At 36.8% G+C, this 23,412-nt stretch overlaps 1 protein-coding gene and 1 non-coding gene across 3 annotated transcripts in view; one reads left to right on the top strand and one right to left on the bottom strand.

The window, feature by feature from the left end:
- The window catches only part of Gpc6 (glypican 6), a 1,056,803-nt gene that overhangs the window by 13,640 nt on the left and 1,019,751 nt on the right, over positions 1 to 23,412 (top strand). The window lies entirely within an intron of this gene.
- LOC125616183 lies at positions 13,392 to 13,498 on the bottom strand. Its single transcript, XR_007346824.1, has one exon. It is a non-coding gene; the product is annotated as a U6 spliceosomal RNA (small nuclear RNA).

The raw sequence follows: 23,412 nt of genomic DNA, 5'->3' as shown, positions 1-23,412 counted from the left end.
TGAAGCTTCTAAAACCCCTTGTACTTTAAGTCAATTCATTTCAGTCCTAAAAATTGCAGTGTATTTCTGAAAACGGCACATTTAACTTTTAGACTTCTTCCTGTCTACCTTGACTTCCCTTTAGGGTGTTTTGCATGCTTTGTCCTCTGTTGGTCACAGCTGTGAAATGTTTCCCAAATAGGCAGCTGTGTGCGCTCCTCGGCATGGTGAACTGGAAGGCCAAGTTGAGGTGGATTTTCATGTGGGGGGGATGGGGAGGGGAGTTAAACATGACTGAAAAATTGTCAAATCAGAGTTTTGGATTTTTTTTTTCCATTTTAAGAATTAGAGAAATAATATGTCATTTGATTTCACATACTCCAAGCAGGCTTCATATTTCCAATCCTCCAGAAGTAACTAGAAGAGGTAAGAGCAAAACAGCCTGGGGGGTCCTCTCTCCAGGAACTCGCCAGTCATACAGACTCTGGATAGGACCTACAGGAAGCATGTGAACCAACACCAACTTTGTCCTCAAAGTTGAAACTGCGCACGTTGCAATTCTTATGTGGAAAGGCATATGACTTCCTCTCCTCCTTCTGCTCTTCTCCTTCCTCCTCTCTCTCCTCTTCACTCCTGTAGCCCACCTGGTTTTCCTCAGGTGCTCCCCCTTTTAGGGTCACAAGAAAAAACATTTAACCTAATTGAAATCTAATCTAACCTAATTGAAAATCTAGTCTGATCTGTTTGGCCTCTCTGGATCGTCCAGTTAATCCTGTGGGGTGCTGGGGTGGTGTGCTGGTTAAGCAGAGACTGCTTTGGCTCTTTGCTCCTCCCCTCAGCCTTTTCTGAACCTTATTCCTGCCTCCACTGCTTCATCTGTAAATGGGATAACAGCCATGCCTACCTCTCATCATTGGGATTGCATTAAGTGAATTCACAGTCATAAAATTCTTAGACCACTGCCTGACATATAATAAATGCTTGTCAGTTAGCAAAGAATAGATAAGAAAACCAACATCTGAGATGCGGGCAGGAGTGAAAGGGAGTGACTCCACCAGGAGAGAAGACCTGTTCCTTGGGTTCATCCCATCTCTAGGGTCTGGCTGATCTGAACTGCTGACCTGAGACCTAGTCTTGTTCACCGTCACATTGGCCTTTGTGGCCCAGAGACCTCCTAGCCTGTCACTCACCTGGCCTCCGACCTTGCTTACTTGGTGTGGTAGGACCATGACAAACCTTCTGGTTTGCAAATCGGCTGCTTTCTGAGTGTTCCCAGAGGGCTCCAGGGACTTCTGGGCTTGGTGTGTCCACCATGATGTGGGGTTTAGCCTTTGCTCTGAGTTTACCCTAAGGTTGGTGCCAGGTAGCCCACCAAGTAATCTCCTCACAGAGTCCTACACAGGATTTAGGCCCCAAATCCTGCTTCTCTTTGGCTTCCCCAAATTAATTCAAAACTCAGGGAGGAGCAGCTAGGTGATTTGGCAAACATTACCTTCTGTCCTCCTCCCTCTGCAAAGGACATTTTGGGCCCCAGTGGGTTTACTGCTTTCTGGCTGGACCTCAAGCCCTTCAGCCAGATTTAGAAATATCCCCCAGCAGATCTTCATGCCCTTAGCAATTTAAGGGGCAAACAAATGGAATCCATTAAGTCTTTTCAAAATAGTATCCCAATTATATAAGCAACATGAAAACTTCTGAAGACTCTGAAACACTCTGCAAATTGGAAAGACTATGAAGTCTTTACTTAATGGGAATCTCTGGACTCCCCGGAAGATGCCATAGAAGTAAAGGGACCTAATCCTTTGTTCTGTGCTTAAAAATTGGCCCTTTTAAGTTTCTCTTACTTTTCTCTTTGAACCCCAGATTCCTTACCTATATAAAAGGGAAATAATAGTGCCTGACTCCTGACATTTTTTTGTGAAGTATAAGGAGCATAATGCACGTGACCATCCTGACAAAGAGAGGCCTCAAAGTAAATGTGACTTCTCCATTTTCTAGTTCCCTCCTGGGATGAGAAATCGTCTATTTCATAGTCAGAAGAGGAGAGAAAACCTAGTAAGCTGCAATTTCCTCTTTAGACCTACTCATTTTAAATTTCCTTTTATGATGCGCTTCTGAAAGAGAAGCTGTAAGAGAACTTTAAAAGGTGGTCTTAAAATGCTATTAAATGTCACATAGAAAATCTTTCAAAAACATTTACTTTCTCTTCTCTTTGGCTTCTCTCACAAGTCTCTGTTGGCCTTTGTGGGCAGAATGATCTATCTTTGGCTGCACTTTGATTGTTTTAATTTGCTTGTTGTTTTCTTTTTACTGACATAATAATTGTGCATATTTATGGGGGACAGTGCAGCAATTCAATACGTGCATATAGCATGTAATGATCAAATCAGAGTAATTAGAATTTCCATTTCCTTATATATTTATCATTTCTTCAGATTTGGAGGTTTTGAATACTTCTCTTCCAGTTCTTCATAAATATTTTGTAGGTTGTGAACTGTAGTCAGTCCACTGTGCTGTAGAACGCTAGAACTTATTTCTGCCATTTACCCGTGTTTTGGTACCTGTTATCTAACTTCTGATCCCTCTTGCACCTCTGCCCTTCCTGATAATCACCATTCCATTTTCTTCTGCTTTTGAGATCAACCTTTTTTAAGCTTCAACATATGAGCAAGAATATGTGGTATTTGTGTTTTCTGTGCCTGGCTTATGTCACCTCATGTAATATCTTCCAGTTCCTCCATTTTGCTACAGATGGCATGATTTCATTCTTATTTATGACTGAATAATATTCCTTTTATGTGCCACATTTTCTTTACCCATTCATCTGCCAGTGGACCTCAATTGATTCTACATTTTGGTGAATATTGTTGCAAAAACATGTAAACACAGGTACTTTGATATACTAATTTCATTTGATACACCCTTTGATACACTAATTTCATTTCCTTTATGTCCAGAATTGGAATAGCTGCATTGTTTGGTAATTCTATTTTTAATTCTTTTGAGGAACTTCTATACTGTTTTTATAATAATCTCCATTCCCACTAGCAGTGTAAAAGTTCCCTTTTCTCCAAATAATTTCCAGCATATTTTTTTTTTTTTTTTACAAATAGTCATTCTGACTGGGGTTTGATGATATCTCATTCTTTGCAGTTTTGATTTGCATTTCCCTGATGAAGTCAAACATCTTTTTCATTTACATGTTGGCTCTTTTAATTTGTTTAAACCAGTGGTTTTCAAAGTGGAGTGTGAGTCAGAATCACTCAGAAGATTTGCTCAAACATGGGCTGCTGGGCCCACCCTGCTTCTGGTTCTGTGGGTATGAGAAGGTGCTCCAAGACTTGTGTTTCTAATAAATTCTCAGGGGATGCTGGTGCCGCCAGCCCCTGGATCACTCTTTGATAACTACTGTCTTAACATTTAAACCTTTTCCTATCATCAGTTCACTCTGTTCTCTAGTGGCTTGAGAATAAATTTTAAGCATCTTGGTTTAACTTTCAAGAACTCAGATTGTCTTTCTAACTTCATGCCAAGCACTCTTCTAGAACAGTGTCCATCTGATAAAAACTTCTTCACTAAATTCATTTTTCTTCTGTACTCATATCATTTGTTCATACTCAGTACAATACTGAACTGCCTTCCCTACTTTTCTCTTCCAAGTAAATTTCAACCCAGCTAAAATTCACCTTCAATTATCCTCAAAACCCTCTTCAGATTCATTTGTCCAAGGCCACCTAATTCCAGTTTCTTCCACTGCCAAGCTTGGGTAGTGTTTTAGTCAGCTTTTTTTTTGTTCCCAAAGACCTGATAAGAATAATTAAAGGAGGAAAAGTTTATTTGGAGCTCAAGGTTTCAGAGGTTTGGTCTATGGTTGGCTGACGCCATAGCTCTGAGCCTGAGATGAAGGAAACATCATGGCCAGAGGGCATGGTAGAGGGAAAGCAGCCCAGAACAGGGCCATGAGGAAGCAGGGAGAGAGGGAGGGTGGGGGGAGAAGAGAAAGAAAGTAAAAGAACACACTTTACTGACTTCACTTACCAGGGACAAAATGTAAACCCCAAAGGGAGGCCATCAGTGACCTACTTCATCCATCCTGCCTACAGTTACAGCCCAGTGAATCCATTTCAGTGGATTAATCCACTGATTAGGTTAATGCTCTCATAACCCAATCATTTCACCTCTGAACACTCCAGCGTTGTCTCACACATGAGCTTCTGTGGGACCTGTAATATCTAAACCATAACAGGTAGTGTCTGTCTTATCTTTTGTAAATGAATCAAGTTATATTTTCATTTTTCTTGCATCCTTTGAAATGAGGTGCTTGGTTTTGGCTTCCTGGATTTGCCTCTGAGATATCTGAGGATACACTTAACACAGACTTGTTTTCCTGAAGCAGAATGCCTGAGCATAGTAGGTTTTCAATAAATAATTAACTACTCCTTGATTGCAATTATAAAAAAGACTTTTTTTTTTTTTGCCTGGCAGGCCTTTCAGACAACTTTGAGTAAGGTCAAAATTAAATGGTGTAATGTAAAAACACCCTTATATTTCATTTGAAAGATTGCTACTGATAAGCTCTATTAGCTGAGGCCAGTGGAAATCAATTTGAAGAAGTCTCGACCAGCAGAGTTTATTGTGTGGAACATGCATTTTGTTGCTTTTATTTTATACTAAAGCATAACATTTCTCCCACGGAAGCATTGCCATACATAGGTATATGTCTATCAAAATGTTTTTTAAAAAATGTGGCATATTTTAGCTATCACTGACAGCCATTTTCAAATACCTGAAAAGATTAGAGAAGTTAAATGTAAAGAGTACTCTAAATGGCACTGACATTTCCTGGGAGATAAAGAAGTTGATAGAGAGGAAAGTTAGTTTAAAAAGTCAGGCCTAGGGATAAAGCAATCAAGTTGTACTGCCTTTGGAATGATCTATTTACGGTGGAGGCTTTGAATAATAAATTGTGCTTCTGGCATGGACATAGGAACCACTTATAATTTTGTGAATTCCATTTTTAGCCGTTACCTACTTAGGGCCTCCTCCATATGTCAGCACAGGTTAGTAACAATTTATTTTTAATTGCTTGGCTAAAAGAGCAGCAGTCAGTTTCCTTGCCCTAGAGGTCCACATGGCGTAGTGAAGACGGACATACAGATGAGCCACTTCCCTGTGATGTGGGAGTGCAGGGATGAAGACATAGGTTGCCAGGGGACAGGTAAAGGTGACCCATTGGAGGGAGAGGCTGGAGGGGGGTCAAGGTTGAGTTAAGGGGTTCTGAAGTCATTTTTCCCCTCTTTTGTGGAATAATTTATTTCTTATATGGTATTAACAGGTCTCGCAGATGAGTGGGTGGACTCTACTTACATTGTAAATATGGAGGTTAAATTCCCCTGTCACATAGATCATGCCCTATAGGAACTCCTTCAGAAATGGACAGCTCTGTTATTCTGCACAGCTGGCCTTTGATCTTTGGGTGAGTAGCTAGAACATGCTTTATCCTTAGGAAGTTGTGTCAGAATACCAAAGAAGGTGTTTAATCCCAAGTTATCTTAGTTCCCATATGTCTAATAAAATTTCTAGAGAGAGATTAGAAAAATAACTACTTACCATATATGATTATCCCTACTAAAGATGTGGTTTTAAATGACACTTAATCCTACTACTTCCTATACAAACATTCCTTTAGCAAAAATTAGAACGCCGTGTATTTTTAAAAATTCACAGATGTAACTATCCTCTGAAAGTGTGTAAGCTTGCCTAAAGAAGTAAATATTTTGATAATCCAAGATGACACTAATAATGTGGCTATTTTTGTCAAAGGAAACTAGAAGGAACAATTTATGTTGGGACTCTCAGTTACTAAATTTCTTATGTTGATGATGCAGTGCATAGTCCCACTTGGAGAAAAGGTGAAACAAGTTGGCTTTTTTTTAGTGCTCTCCATATTCTGCCTTGGTGCAATTTTTAGTTCTTCTGTATGTTTTCTGTGATGTTTGAAATGGAGCATTTAATCTTTTGTGCTGTTACAGTTTGCATAGGACATTTAAGCAAGTCCTAAAATTATAAATAATATAAAGAGTGGACACCCAGATGATAGCAAACAGAAAAATTCTTCCTTTCAATAAAAGTCTCCATTCCCTTGCGGACAGCAGTATGTTCTCTTCTTAAAAGCAGCAGCTGCAAACTCCAAACAATCGGACAAACCAAAAAACCACTCAAGAAGGCACACACACTAATCTAAGTTGTAAAATATTTTTGATAGCCCAGCAGAGACTTAGCCTGACAGGAGCTCGCCTCTGTTTATGGAGCTGGTGAAGAGCCAGAATGCTTCCAGTCTTCTGTTCTTTGAGGAGGCTGTGCCTGGCCAGATCAGTGCTCCTGTCCTGCAGGGTTAAACTGAAGCATGACTCAGATATATTAAGAAACAAACATTTGTCTTTTCAGAAGGCAACAATCGAAGCAATAAGTGAATCCCAGAAATAGTTTTAATGGAAATTAGCCCAGATTTTTTTTTTTAAGTTGACGTGTACAGGTAGTCTTTCTTTCTGAACACAGTGTTAATTATTTTTTTTTGGGGGGGGGTTATTTCTGTGTGGGATTCAGGTTCTGCATGTGTGTATGTCTTTGTGAGGCAGATGGCTCCATGCTTGTAGCGTATCTCCTAACAGAACAGTTGTAACCTTGAAGGTGCTGTTTGTTTTCTAATTGGTTTGCTGACCTCTGAATGAAAAGCACAGTTGGTCAAAAACATTGAACGTATACTCTTGGGAGTCCATTTCTTAGACAGTGGACTTATTTCCTAACTTGGAAAATCTAAGCCTGTCCACAAAGTATATGATTCTCCAGTTTGGAGAGGACTGTTGTTTGTGTGTGGGTCCACCACTCACCACAGTAAATAATAACTTCATCAAAATTGTGTTAAGCTCTAATAATGTGAAGACTGATTGCTGAAACATTTGTTTCAGTCATGATAGACTTATTAATTACATTTTTAATCTCTAAACAAAGTTTCTCTGTTTCATTTGGGAAAATGAGACAGAGACTAACAGCACTGCGATTAAAAGGTGCTTTCCCATGGACAGTACATCATCATTTCTTTTTGTAGGATGTGTTTAGTAGGGATAATTCCTCTCTCCTCTAACCTGTCATATTTTAATAGAACATTTTTGAGCAGAAATCACTTTTTAACTTGTTATTATAACTATAAAATATAACTATCTAGTATATTTGAAGCGTTGCCCATTAATCTATAAACTCCTATAAGAAGGATCATGTTTGATTTGTCCCGGCCACAGTGCTAGGCACAGATAAAGCATTTGGTGTCCATGCACATGGGCCAAACAGTATCATAACCTGGTCTTCCATTTGAATTCTAGAAAGCCATCCTCAGGTACATGTCGACCAACTCACACATCTTCTCTGTCATAAACAGCATTCTGAATGCTACTGGGCATTTGCTAACATCCATGCATGGTGTTTCTACTTTAATTTCAGCAGACTTTTTTTAGCACATGAGCTTTCGGTCCTCAAAGAGCTTACACTGTAGGTGGGACAGTGTACAGTGTGATGTGAGGTATTTTCAGTCGAGACTGATATTGAGATATTTCTCTTCCATATACATTAGTAATATAGGTGATAAAATTTATATTTAGGTCTAGCTAAACATTTTACATTATTGTCCCTATCCTAATTTTTAGAGAGAGAGATCACCCTTGTATTTTACCTGTAACTTTGCCTCTAAAAAAAAAGTCATTACCTTTATGATAAGTAGAATGGTCTATTCCATTGATCTTTTTGAAAAGATGGACTGTCTTTTCTCTTGCTATAATGAAAGTATCAAATGATTGACCTTTCCATATAGTTGAAGTTTGCCCTTTAATGAGATGAAACAGAATTGAGATAAACCATGGATATTGCAGTGAGATTGCTAAAAATGGGCTTCATGTTCAAACAGTATTTTTTAAAAAAATTATAATGAAATAGCACATTTATTGAGCTCTCTCTAAGTTTCACATACTGTTTTAAACTCTTGTAGTATCTTGCATAATCCCTACAACATCTTTTCATCGTTGGTATAATTGTTCACATTGTGAACAATATATGGTGAACTTGTTCATGGATATAGGTAGGTCAGTAAATGAGCAGATTCCAAAAGCCCAAGTATTACACTGTCATCTAGGTGAAGCGTATACTTTTTCTATTGCAGGTGAGGAAATTTAACCTTTTCAAGAAAGAAGATAATTTTTTCACATTATTGGCCTATGTACCATTAGTTGCAATTCTTTCCAAATATTAAGTAGCATTTAATCTTAGTTACTAGAAAAAGTAAAAAGTAGCACAAAATGATTCTAGTGCTGAGACAGCTCTAGAGTATAGGAGCAAGTGACAATTTATTATTAGTATCAACTTTTGAGATACTTTGTGGTTACTTGGGGTGCTGGCATCTGAATATCCTGGCTAGGTTTGAGAAATCATTATCTTTTTGAGTGTTGATGGAGGCAGAGCTCACCTCCAGTTACAGGAATGAAAATGGCAGATGCTGGGCTTCCCAAGCACCCTTTTCATCCAGGATGTCGGTCCATGACCTATAATCTATCTCTCCTGCTTTTCATTGGCTGTTGGAAACTCAAAGAAGCAGGAAGAGTGAAGAATTCATTCTGGATATAGCAGTGGCTTAGCAGCACTAATGGAGTGACCTGTGGTGAGTTTCAGGAAGTGTTCAACAGTGCTCCCTATGGGTGGCATTTGGCTGTGCTCATGGCTGATGGTTCTTCTGTACCTACTTGTCTTCTAAGCCTACTTCTTCATGCCTGAGTTCCTACCAGTGAGTTTTTTTCTGCTTCAACATTGGTTGGTCTTTGTTGCACACCAGTAGGCATCCAATGGAGGGTGGGAGGCAAAACATTTTAGAGTTCATTTTAGTTAAAATTAGCTCCAGGTCACTCCTGAAGGTGGAAAGCAATGGTATGTATCTGGCTAATGCAAATGAGTACAGACTTGATGGAGAAATGCATTTTAGTGGTAAGTTATTGTTCACTGTGGCTATTACTTTAGAAACTCATTCCATTTTCTCCTAAATTTCTTTCAGTTGTGATTTCTCATTCTGTATTTCTCTACTTAAGAGCTAACATACACCTGATACTGTGCTGAGTTCCATTACATAGGCTTCTATTGAGCCTGGCTTCCAGAACAGGTCTAGGCACTGGAGGGACTGATTAATGGATTTCTAGAGGGGGTTAAGTCTTAGGAGCTGAACTGTTTAAGGGTAGGAGACAGGCGGAAAGTTAAAGGGGGAATATAATTAAGGCTTTGTGTATCATTGGATGCTTCTTAGGAATTGGCATCAATTTTTTTCCTTTCTTATCTTTGGTCTTACCAAGTGAGCATCGTAACCAGAATGTGCTGTCTTTCAGACACTTGGGAATCTAAGGACTCTATAAGGTGTGTACAATACACATGCTAATTGTGTTCCCATTGTATGATTCTTTGGTAAAATCGTCAATTTTGATATGTTATTTGGTGGCATTAATAGATTGGTGTTACTTCAACACAGTTGTTAGATGTCACTGCTTATGTCTTTTCAGATATAAACTGTCTTTTCAGTGTAAACTCAAAAGAGAATAAGAAATTAATACTGACTTTTGAAGTTCTGAATGTATTTACTTTGATATAGATGAGTTTTAGGCATTGTACAAACATCAATGGAATGGAAGATTTTTATAATATGAAGTTGCTGTTAAATGAAGAATAAATAAGAAAGAAAATTGCAAATGTTTGTAGTGATGTTTACTGTGCTCTTCTTCCAGGTTACTCATTTTAAGAAATTTTTTTTAAAAAGCAATATAATTAATTATTGATGGATTCAGCAATGGTACCTTCATTTTAGTAAATTCTAACTTGTAAGAGTCTTTGTTGAGGAGATTCAATATATACATCAATAAATCAGTTAATTTGAGTATTAGCTAGTGGATCAATGTTTTTGTTTATAATTCAGCCATCATTTTAAAAGAATTTTAGTAAGACCATTTACTTTGCTAGGCTTTGTTAATAAAAATCAGTCAGTTGACATGTCAGCCAAATCTACCCCTAAAACTTGTAAAATATGGAAAAGTACCTTAGTGTTAGAATATAGAAGATGAAATTTTAAGAATATCAAAGTAAATACCTTTTGTTAATAGACACTCTTGGGACTTGTTACCCAAAATAAAACCTCTTAGATGAATATTATTATAATAATTGAGATTGTTAGTAAAGAACTATCCATTTCCTTAATTTATAATGTTATTGGTCAGTACCTAGAGCATTGTTATATTTAAATCATATTATAGGATAATTTGCTAAAGCATTATTGTACTTGAGGAAAATCAAAAACAAGATTTAAATTTTCTTTTTTTTATTGTAGATTTGGCTAACAGCTGGATTTTGAGTCCTTCTGCTTGTTTATTATGGTGCTGATGGGGGGAAGTTATGAAAACCAGTGTTGGATTACCCAATAAGCACACCAGGAATGCACATAGGACACCAAGAAATAGGGGCATCAGAAGTATTTTGGGAAAAATAATATTATAAGCAATGTAGTAGTCATTAAGCTAACAATTAGAATTTGATTGTATTTCCTTTCATTTTATTTGTTGTTCAGGTGCCAAAATGAAACTGTTGTTTGGGTTAAGTTTTAATTATGCATAGTCAAGGTGGGTGGGGGGATGCACCATTATCTTTTTCATACTTACAGTCAGACACCTTTTCCAAATTCCTTTGAAATACAAAGAAAATTCCTTCACTAACAGATAATTTTTTCCAGAACCAAAGGCAAGGCTCTTATTGCTACACCCGCAAGAACCAAGATGTATTACTGTCTTCAGATTCCCTTTTGAAGACTGAAGACTGTATTGATTAGTGGGTGCTTTGTTCCCTCTGGGAAGCCAGTTCCATCAGGTGTGGGCAGTTAGGAAGAAGGCAACTTATAGAGCCTGGCTCAGGAAGCATGAGAAGGGATTGCAAAACCAGAGTGATTGCAAAATGGTCCTCATTGATGTTTTCAATACAGTTATTCCAAATTCAGAGAATTGTCTGTTTTTTAGGCTTTCTCAGGGTTCCCACTTTCTAAGAATACTTCTTCTTCTTTTTTCTTTTCGGTACTGGGAATTGACCCCAGAGGCACTTAACCACTGAGCCACATGCCCAGCCCCTTTTCACTTTTTATTTTGAAACAGTCTCGATAAGTTGCTTAGGTCCTTGCTAAATTGCTGAGGCTGGCCTTGAACTTGTGATCCTCCTGCCTCAACCTCCTGGAATTATAGGTATGCACCACCACGCCTAGCTCCTCTAAGAATATTTTTAGCAATTAGTTTCTGAGAGTTGTATGATCATACGCTATGGTTTGAAAATGAGTTCAGCTTTCTCTGCTAGTACTTTTTTTCCCATATTAGTTTATTTGAAACAGCTGGGTCTAGATGCAGCACGATTATTGCTTTTCAACATTCTAAAGTGTATATGTGTATATTGCCAATTCTAGATAAATCAATTTTGTAATTTCTTTGCATGGGGAAAGTAATAAAAGAAACTCCATATTCCTAGGGAAACTGGGTGTAAGTACACCACACCAAAGTTTCCTGAGAAGCAGGGCTGCTGCTTGAAGATTTTCAGTTTCTCCAGGGATAGGCTTATGTAGTTTCATTTGTTTCAGATGTACTTTGCCCAGGGTTAGACAAATAGATAAGCCTCTTAACTGGTGGATTTAACTGATTATCTGTTCACTTTTGAGGTGTTAACCTGGGGTTTAGTGAAAAATATTGAGGATAGGCAAATGTTGATCAAGAAAAGCAGATTAATAAAGATGAAGTAACTTTGGTGTTTCTGACATTGTTCACATTTTTTTCTCTTTGTATACACACACACACACTTATATATATATATATATAGTATTTTTTTTTTACATTAAGTTAGTAATGAGAGTGCCCATGCTATGTAAATTCTGATTTTATAAGACTGTAACATTGCTGGGTATACAGGAAATAACCCCTACAACCCTCAGCTTCTCACATTTTTGGGCAAATGCATGGCCCCTTGCAATGTCTCACAACTTTTTCTTGGCTCATAGAGTTTTTCTCAAGGCAAAAATAACATTTACCTTTCTCAGGTGCAAACTTTAGGGGACAACAGTGACCATTACTTTGGGGACAGTGCCTTCAGAGGTCTCTTGAGAGAAAAGGAGGGAGGATTCCAGTCAGAGAACAAGTGGGAGAGATTCATTTTCAAAGTGGGTGAAAATGTAGATCCTTTTGTGCCAGGTGACTCTGAAGTCTTTTTGTGAAAAAAAATGTAATGAGAGTCTAAGGAACATTGAACCCGGAACATTTGACAAGTCATGACAAGAGCTTCTACAAGTTTTTACTTCTTAGAACTTACTTATGAACTGATAATGAAAATGATAAAAAAGCGTTGACCTCTTCAGAGACAAACATTTTTACAGGCAATTGTATTACTACCATTGATAGGTTCTGTTTACAGAAATATTTATATTTCAGGTATTAAACCACATGGTTCCATACTCTATGCATTTTTATGCTACTATTTTCCACTTAATGCATCTTGAGGTTTATTTCATTTCAGTATATAAAGACTTGCCTCTACCCTGACGGTTGAATTTTATTCCTCTGTCCCTATTTACCAGTGGTCTGTCTGTTCCAGGACAACGTAGATGTGATTGCAAACAGCTCTATAGCAAATGTCCTTACATGAACACATTTTCACAAAAGTGGGAGTTTATTGCTAACATAATTTCCTGAAAGTGGAATTGCTAGAAAAAAAGTGATAGGCATTCAACATTTCAATGAATATCACCATGTTTCTATGTTATGCTGTTATTTTCCCAATAGCAGCAGACAAGCACTTAGAGGCGCCATATTGGACAATCCTGGAGGGTGCTGGTCACATGTCGGTACGTATGGGTGGAGTTGTGCTGTGCCTGCACTCTCTGCCTCGCTCTTTTAGATGTCAGCTCATTGCTTTTCTGTTATGTGGACCTTTTGCCATTTTGCTTAGGGCTTGGGCTTTCCAGTTTACATAGATGATGGATGGATGGAGCGTTAGGGATTCTTCCAGTCAACTTCTCTCCTTAGAATTTTGCACCATTAGAGAAGAAGGCTGGGATGAATAAAAGCAGACTTATTAAACAGGTGAGATTAATGGTGTACTGAGAACTAAGTGCTTTCTCTCTGCATTTGGAATATGTGAGTCTACCCAAGTAAGCACTGTCTTCATTCACCAATAGGCATTCTTATCGTGAGGATGATAAGAAGATAAGATTATGAAATTTCTAAGAGGTCTGCTATCTGAGTTCTCAAATCTGGCCTGCTTTTTTTGTTTTTCCCCAGACACCAAACATATGGCCATAACTAATTGTATGGTAAATGCTGATGCATTTAAAAACCACTGATGTCATCCTTGCGCAGGGGCCATGCTAATCTTCTCTGTATCGTTCCAATTTTAGTATATGTGCTGCCGAAGTGAGCACTCTTGTACATTGCTGGTGGGACTGCAAATTGGTGTGGCCAATGTGGAAAGCAGTATGGAGATTTCTGGGAAAGCTGGGAATGGAACCACCATTTGACCCAGCTGTTGCCCTTCTCGGACTATTCCCTGAAGACCTTAAAAGAGCGAACTACAGGGATACTGCCACATCGATGTTCATAGCAGCACAATTCACAATAGCTAGACTGTGGAACCAACCCAGATGCCCTTCAATAGANGGGGGATAGTAGAGGATAGGAAAGGTAGCAGAATACAACAGTTACTAATATGGCATTATGTAAAAATGTGGATGTGTAACCGATGTGATTCTGCAATCTGTATTTGGGGTAAAAATGGGAGTTCATAACCAACTTGAATCTAATGTATGAAATATGATATGTCAAGAGCTTTGTAATGTTTTGAACAACCAATAAAAAAATAAAAACCATTGGTGTTACTCTATAAGGCACCTCAGAGGCAATTAAGTAAGATATGTGGTTAGAAATATAGGTGACATGAAGTGAAATTCTGACCTTTAGAAAGAACCACCATAAACTTTGAAGAAATCAATTTGCTTACTAACTATATTTAAGTTTTCCTTTTATGCCTGCTGTCACATTTGTGTGTGTATATACATATTTTTGGTGTGTGTATATGTATATTTCTGTTTCAGATATTGATGCAGCCAACATTTATTGATTCACAAAGACTCATTGTTAAATTATCAGAAGTTTTACAAAATAGTTGACCTCACATTTTTAGCTCAAAATCAGCCAAGGTAGGAGTATTTATACTATAGAAATTGGCAAGCACTAAAAAATCAAAGCCTTATTTCCTGGAAAGTTGATTATTACATACTTACCAGTCTACTATTACACATGCATGTGTTTAATCCATACTCTAAAATGTAGAAATGATAATAACTATTAAAGTTATCTGTTGATATTTATATTCTCTGATTTCCAATAAGCAAAAAAAGGTGGGAATTCTGTTTTTACCAAGCACTGTTAGCACTTTATAAATTAATTTTATTTTTCACAAGTATAAATGATGTGCTTATATGTCATAGTAGTTAATTCTTAATTTGTGTATAATTCTGGTTGTTTGTGAATATTTTCATGCCAATGTAATCTTTTGCAAATAACACATTATAGACACCCTCATAACATACCAATATTCACAGCAGCAGCTCATGATCCCAGCAACCAAAAGGTCACCAAATATTTGACAACAGAAATGACAAAAACTGGCATAGGGCTGCTACGAAATTAAAGAAACCTACCTTTACAGAAAAAGGGACGTTTAGAATTCATATGACCCAGTAGCCTCATTTATAGGAAGGAAGATGGGAATTAATGCTTTTTGTATTCATATGGGTAGGTATCTGAATTGCCCGGGTCCAGCATAGCTTGTAGTTTAGATGCTTTGGATCTGAATATAGAAGCTGAGGGGTTTAGTTCATGTAAATTGGGTAACATATAGAGGTCGTTTTGTTAAGTTTTCCCCTCAGTGTTGAAATAAAGAAGAATGACTATTATCCAGTTAAATACAGGTAATGTTAATAACTTGATCAGAATTTAAGGAGATTAAATGTCAGAGTTGGGGCTGTGCTGGTAAATACCATTTATGGAAGGCAGAAGTAATGGAGAATTATATATAGCCTCATGGCTTCTGCCATTCTATAAGTAGTAAAATGTGATTTATTATTCTATACTCTGTCATGTATTACTCAAGAGACTCAAAGAAATGATGGCTTAGAATTCCTGCATGAAAATGAACTGAGATACTTGTGCATTCTGGAAGTGAAGAGATTATAAACAGACTGTGACACCTATTTTAGTTTATAACTTACTGATCTATAAAGAAAATAACTTGTAAAATCCAAATTAAGCTGAAGTAATGATAGTTCACTAATAATGGAAGCCAGCTGTGCTGGTCTCTTTTAATAGGGATATTGCAGCATTGAAATATGAAGGTTTACATGGTGGATCTTTGAGAATATGTAGAACACTTATTTCTTAGGATACTGATGCATTCAAAGTTGTTATAACCTATTTTATTCAAGTTTTAAAAACAAAAATTTTTAGGAATGTGATTTTTCTCTTAAATGGAAAGTTCAAATGTGACCAATATGGACTTTTCTAAGAAGACACAAGACCCAATAATTTAGGACATTGCAGCCACTTTGACCTCTTGAATAGCTTATTTATACATTTCAACAGATGTTTTTAGCAAGGTAATATTTTAATATATCTTTTTTTCCATGAAGAAATTCCTGTCGTGTTTTCTCTTTTATCATTTCATTCTGATTATTTAAAAAACCTTTTCATATGTTTGAAGATTTGTATGAAGTTACACCTGCTCTTTCATTCTCTAAGCAAAACAAGTCTAATTCTTGGTCCCTCCACTTTGATCTCTTATTCTAAATGATCTAATGTAAATTAAGGCACTTTGTGAATTGTAAAGGACTACACAAATGTTTGATATGATTTTCAACTACTATTTTTTTAATACCTAATTTCAGGCATTTAAGATTGAAATGCTTTGTGTGGTCTTTGGAACTTGGGAAAAAGTCAAATATCATTAAATCATGATGCGTTGTTTTCTCTTTTAACACCAGATTAACATTTTACTAGGTTTTATACCTAATTTTTATCAGCTTATAGTGCTAACGGGTTTTATGTTTATTTAGGAATAGATTTTTTATACAATAGATGAAAAAACAAGAATGAATGTGTTTAGATTAGCAGACATGTAGCTCTTGGGGGCCATTGTGTTGTATAAAAGTATATCTTGTTGAGTAAGTTTTTTGTTATTTGATAGGACTGACTGAATACTGTTTTTACTTTCTTCACTCATTTTTGTAACCTTAGTAACTAGCCTCTTAATTTAGATTTTATCCATTTCAACCTAAAAATAAATGATATATATTGCATAGTTTTCTCAGAGCTCATTTTTAGCATTGTGTATATCATTCAAGATCTTTTAAAGTGGGTTATGTGCATTTCTATAGAGATAAAGAATTAAAAGATGCTTATTTGAGAAATAAATTTATACTTTGCTGAACATACACTAAGTAACCTTTGGATAGTTGATATGCAGTGTCAATGCCATTTACTTAAGATGGTTTTGCCTGGAGAAGAGATTTCTCTGAAGAAGGGTCCCAGGAGATCCCAGAGAGAAGGGGGAACTTAACTTAGGATCAGCAGGTCTCTTGGCATTTATGGCAGAAAAAATTTCAGCACATGCCAGTCAAAGGCATGGACAGAGGTTTATTTAGGAAAGTAGATACACATTCAAGGAAGTATGGGGCAACCTCAAGATAGAGATGCCTTTGGTGTAAAGCAAGGAATCCATGTTCAAGGCAGAATGTGAGCCATCTTTAGAGGGAGAGAAAGCATCCTGTTTGTATAGGGTGTTAATCTTTATAGAACAGTTGCTTTGGACTGGGCTAGAGAGGTGGAGTTATACAATTTGGTGCTGGTTTTTCCTACACTGTGGGTTGACCTCATGTTACTTTTGCAGAAAAGGACATGGGTCAGGGGCGTGGGACAAGGGCATGTCCCTCAGGAGTCACGCCTGTTCATGGTTGCTTTCTGTGTTTCAGTGGTTCGTGGGCACTTCCTTTAAAATTAAGTACCTCTTTCTTGATTTACAAATTTCTATCTTATGCTCAGATGTTGGCAGGTGCGTTGTTCTGTATTAAAAACTCTGCTCAGTTCATGTGGACAGTCTACAAAATAGAGGTACAGAGACAAGACTTGGATAATCTCCATTTAGAATATCAAAATTTGAATATTAGGTTCCTCAGTCAGTGAGAAAATCTATACGGTGTCATGTACTACTTTTCATCTCAGAGTATAGCAATGAACTTGTAAGTAGGGTTTTGCCTGCAGGGAGGTGTAGTGGAATGAACAGGGTGGATACAACTATCCTGGCTCCATAAAGACCAATTCTAAGTGAATTTTTTTTTTTTTTAAAAGAGTAGTGTAAGCATGTGAGCCATCTCTAGATGTCAGGTAAGCATTTTGCTTATGTTTGTGTCAATTCCATTTGCTGCAGCCAAGTTAGTCTTATTGGGAAAGACAGAGATATGAAGTTCTTTGATAAGATTGACTAATTGAGGCCAGGGAGGTCTGGTCCAAATATTGTGACATCTTCCATGGCCTTTACAAAGAAGACACAATTGCTTAATGTGGCCCCCAGAACTGTACTCATCTGGCATTCCACACTCCTGACTACAAGTCAGTTTCCTGGCTCTTGGAAGGCTCCATCCTGGATCTACCCAGGCTCTCTTCTCTGCCTCCCTCTCCTTGAGCAATCCACCTCATGTGTATCCTTCCGATTTCAGCTCAAGCCCCATCTCCTCTGGGATGCCTGCCTGGAGTGCTTTGGCAAGGTCAGAGTCTCTTTTCTTCTCATTTCAATGTCTCTTGGAAACACATTAGTAAAAGTTGCCCTAATTTGGAATAAACATGATAACTATTATTAAATTTACAAAACATAAACAATAAATTAACGTTTTATCATGGACACAGAAGTGGGTTAAAGAGAGGTTTGGAAATACAGATTTTACCCTAGAGAGACCTTGCTTCATTGTTAGCAATATTGTTATCTGAGTGATTGTGTACTTGATGAATAATTAGAGGCATGTTATAAGTTTGGAAATAGTCCAAGGCAAAATCAACTTATTCAGGGTTATATCAGTGAGAAACAATAAAATTAAATTCAGATGTATTGAGATGGACATATAAGGCCTATAATTTTTGAAGTGAGTAGCCACATGACATTTATCTAGTATTCTATCAGTTGAAACTTTGGGTATTGATTTTGATTTTTACATTTATCAGTGTAATGAATATTGATTGTCATAAAGATATCCTATTGGCATTTTACCGTCCTAGGGTGACTTCTAAATACAGAAATAAATTAAGGCTTGTGTAATTTCATTATCAAGTATTTCTCATTGTAATTCTCCCTGTCTTCCTACCCCATTCCTTTCTTTTTCTCTTTCTTCTTTATATCAGTTGAATAACTTGTTAGTATCTAAATGTAACCCCACTGTATAGAGATATGTGTCGTAGTTGACATCAGCAGTCTGAGTTAATGCTAAAAGTCCTCACAGCCACCTACAAACTCATCTCTCTTCTCCTCAATTAAACAAGGTGGGCTTCCCATCAGAGCTTTTCCTGAGGGTTGCATAGACGCGTGTACACACATGTACACACACTCATGTGTTTCTTCATAGACATGTAGATAGCACATCAGAAGTCTGATCGTGTGTGTGTGTGTGTGTGTGTGACTGTAAAGCAGTGTGCTTCTTTGAACACCACTGAGCAATCAATTAAATAATTATTTTAGTTCTCTATACCTGGAACATTTTTCTTGTCTTCTCTCTGTAAGTCGGTTTTCAAATCCCAAATGCTTTCAAGTCTACTTAACAGTTTTCCCTGAAGCCTTTTCAGAATCCCTTTTTTAAAACCCCCTTCTGCCTCTACCAGGGTCTCATATATGTTACATATTTTTTTTCATTGCTTCCTTACATTTGTCTTATAATTATTTTTGTTTATTTCTCTCAAGAGGAAGTAAGCCCCCTGGAGGACATGCCCCCTAGTGTCTTATATAAATTTGGGGGTTTTACAGAATCAGCAGTAATGATCCTCTTCTCCTTTGCTTCCCCAGTTTGGCAGTAAGTGAGGAACAGAAGAGAGAAGACAGATACATTGAGACTAAGTGACAAATGGAGATTAAAGCTGATTGTAATAGACTTGCACCCATAGTTAGTAGCACATCTGGACAATCAGAGGTCTCTCTCATTTTTTCTCTGGGCCAAAAACAGAACAGAAAGCAAATGTGTTCAAGGGACAGGGAGAGCTTGTGTTGTGAGCTGGGTTCCTTCTCCCTCATTCCTACTTCTGATAGTTCCTCTTCTCCAGGTAGAAGTGCTCCAGGGGCAAGACTGGGCCAGGATTTTTTCTATCAGAAATGTCTCCCCCAGGAAACTTTAGGACTGGGAAGAAAGTTCCACCCAACTGTACACTGTGATCTCTCTGCCTTATGTTCTGTTTCACTCAATTTTTAGCTAAATGAAGTCCCTTAAAATTGATTTAGTTATCAAATCTTCTGTTTCTCTCTCTGTCCTATTCACCTTGCCCCAAAGCAGTGAAGGTATTGTCTGAAGATACCTGAATAATAACTTTTTCTTTCTGAAACAATTAGGGTCTAAGATAGATGTATCCAGAAATCCTTGACTATAAGAATTATAGTCGGGCTGGGGATGTGGCTCAAGAGATAGCGCGCTCGTCTGGCATGTGTGCGGCCCGGGTTCGATCCTCAGCACCACATACAAACAAAGATGTTGTGTCCGCCAATAACTAAAATAAAATAAAAAAAAAAGAATTATAGTCCACATAATTCCTAAGACAGCTGATAAAATGGAGAAGTGATGTGAATCCAGTATGACTTCTGAGTGCATGTGAGCTTCCACACAAGGCTCTGAAAGCAAAATTTAAGACTGGAAATGGACCAGTGTGAGTAACTGATACAACCTTAGACTTCTTGAGGACCATCAAGTGAGTGACTTCAATGTCAGTTTTTTCTCTTGAGCCTGAGCACATCTGTGAATCTTAGATACATAGGTTAATATTATATGAGATAACATATAATTTTGGAAAAGAATATGAATGGAATATCTAAGCCTTTTGAATATTGAGAGTGATATTATAAAATGAAATTCTTAAAATGGGAAGTAGCAATACTTGATAGACAAAGACTAATTTTCTTTTAATACATTGTTAAAATTTGATAACTGCTTTTCAGATTTTAAGAGCCAAGATTTGCTGAATGTCCTTGAAGACCAGAATTAATTCCTTACAAAAAATATGACTAATAAAGCATATGACCTTACATCTCAAACTTTATAAAATCTGGAGTCAAGTTTGTTTTGTGCCATGCTGATGAGATTATAGTCACTTATTGAATTATAAGATATAGTGAACAGTTTTTATTGGCAATGCAGAAAAATAGTCTATAGTTTTATACTTGATATTCATTATGATATTATCATATGAATGATAAAAGGATAAATTGGGTCATGTAAATGAGGCCACTGTAGGGCATCTTATTTTCAAATTCAGAAGTGTGACAAGTTTGACATAATAATTATAGTTCAACTGTTATTTTAATGACTTAGCTTTGGGAACATGGAAGTCATCTCTAGATGGTACATTTACCAAGTGAATAAGTTAAACAAAATTAAAACTGGCTAGGGATTTAAACATGCTATATGAATTTATTGTGCTTTCTTCATTGTCTTTTAAAAAGTCCAACAGTAACTTCATTTGTAAAATAATTTACAGAACAATAAATGCAAATGATTTTGAGCAGTAAAATTTTTAGGGGAAATTGAAGAATGAAGCAATTCATTGTCTTTGTATATCTATCTTAGAAAACGTTGGAATGATGTGATTAGAATGGAGTTGTATTTATCAGTTTTGCAAAACATGGTTTGTTGAAATACAACAATCCAGGTTGTGAAGATTCTTAAATAATTCATGTAACTTATCAGAGTGGAGCTCCAACAATTTGTTCTAGTCTTATTTGGATATAATGTCTGTGAATGATTCAGTAAATGAGGTTATAAATATTCATCTATTTTATCACTGGCAGCAGCTGAGAATCTCTGAATAGGCAGTGGACTGCAGATTCCAGCTCCTGCATGCCCAGGCTTACCCATTGACTTTTCCAACTTTGTTTTCATGTTAGGTATCAGCAGTTCAGGGACATTTACATTAACTGGCTGCAGAAACAGAATTATACTTCTTTGTGTTAGATTTTGGAAAAGCTGTTACCTGTTTATCCAGAAAGTAGCAGCTGTTAGGCTAGGTTCTCATAAAACATAGGCCAAAGGAAGGTGGGTAGCACCTGAGAAAGAGAGCCAGTTTCTTTGTCGACTTCTCAACAAAAACTATGACCTGACATACATTTTTTAAAGTCAAATATGAATAAAGCATATCCTAGAAAGCCCAATTTTCTCCTAAGATCTAGGAAAAAACTTTTAGTTCTCTGAAAACTAGGAATAAATTTTCTAAATTATCTTCACAAAACTAAAGTTTGAATCATATCTGGGTGAACAGAATTCACTTGACAAGGGAGATTTTTAAAAGTTGAATACGTAGCCCTTTAGTAATTTTTCTGATAGAACAATCAATTCACAAAATTCTTAGCCACCATGCTGATTGAACTAATTTGCCTAAAAGTTAGAATGCTTTACATGTCATAAATTTCCTGGTTTTTGTGGAAATTTTCTTTTCACAATATTCCCCTTTAAGATCAACAGTTTGATTTCATCATTGTTCAAGGGAAATGAATAGGGTCACCATCACACAGTTTATGCATAAGTATCTTAAAAGTTTAAAAGGGAGTTGTAAAAGGTGTGCACCTAGACATTCATTGCTTTATTCAACCACACAAACTCTTTGGGACATTGTATTATGGCTTCCCTATGGTGAACAGTGCCACATAAACGATGAGTATAATAATGTCACTGTGGGAATGTAGTGATATGAATGACATTATAGGAATGATTTCTTTTTCCCTCAAGTGTCCTTTCAGTATCAGCATAAACATAATTTTTTCATTATCAATATATTGAATTTTGTGCCATAATGGATGGATTTCAAAGGACGACATGATTCTTTGCTACATAGGGATTTCATTTAGTATTTACAGTATTAATATTTTTATTCAATTATTCAATGGTATACGTTAAATGCTTACTATCTGTCAGGAATTTTGCTAAGCATCTAAAATAAAATATTATATACAAAGCCCCAAACAAAATATAGAACCTAATTTCAGATAGTTCTCCTTGGTTTATTGACAATTTTCTCCTTAGGAGAGATCTATGATTTTCTACTTTAGACCTATTTTAATGCACAAAATGTCTCCTTAACAAACAAAAAGAAAAGCTACTGTTTTCACATTTTCCAATAAACACTCATGGAAATGAATATTACTAATGCAGCTGATTCTGATTTTAATGTAATAGTTTCGTACACTTTTAGATGGCAATGTCATATCACAAATTAGGGTCTCAACTACCACCGTATAACTGACTAAGAAAAACAAGTGTTGAACAGGGAATTAGTAAGAATTTGGATTTAAACACTGGAAAGAATCACAAGATCCCATAGTCACATATTTTGATTGTATTTTCAAGCCTACTGAATTTAAGCACTTAATCAGACAAAATATTGGGGAATGTTACACATTCAGCTTCCAAGCTGAAAGCCCGCTTCTGATTATAGACCAACCTGTCTGCCAACTCTGACATGTTGCAAACAGATGCTGTGATACATTCAAACTCTTTTCATCTTATTGGGGCAAGACTGTTTTAAAGGTCTTAATGGTTATTTTTCTAAAAATGGTTCATTTAAGATCATAATTGGGTACATGCGATTGTTTCTTCTGTCGTCGACCCTCATACATGCACATGTGCAACATGTCCAAAAAAATGCTTTTGTTTTAGACATGGCACAATTTTATGAAGCAAGGAAATGAGGAGAAGAAAGCTTCACTCTTTAGAGTACTGTGCTTTCCTAGATGAGGGGCCCTCAAACATTATGATATACCTGGAGCACAGGATTTAGTCAGTGTATCGGTCTGCTGTGGCTGCCATAAGAAAATACCACAGTCTGGGTGCAGTAAGCAACAGGAACGTATTTTCTCTAGATTTGGGAGATCGAAGTGTAAAGTGTAGGGTTTGGTGTCCTCTGAATCCTCTCTCTGTGGCTTAAAGATGGCTGCCTTCTCACTGTATCTTTACATGCTCTTTTTCTTGTGCGTACATGCTTGATATCTCTTATGTTATGGTTTGGATGTGAGGTGTCTCCCAAAAGCTCAGATATGAGACAATGC

The sequence above is a fragment of the Marmota marmota genome, unplaced genomic scaffold (genome assembly GCF_001458135.2).
Source record: "Marmota marmota marmota unplaced genomic scaffold, marMar, whole genome shotgun sequence".
Classification (NCBI taxonomy): domain Eukaryota; kingdom Metazoa; phylum Chordata; class Mammalia; order Rodentia; family Sciuridae; genus Marmota; species Marmota marmota.
The sequence above is the reverse complement of the archived record's forward strand: the minus strand, read 5'-3'. Positions and strand labels throughout refer to the sequence as shown.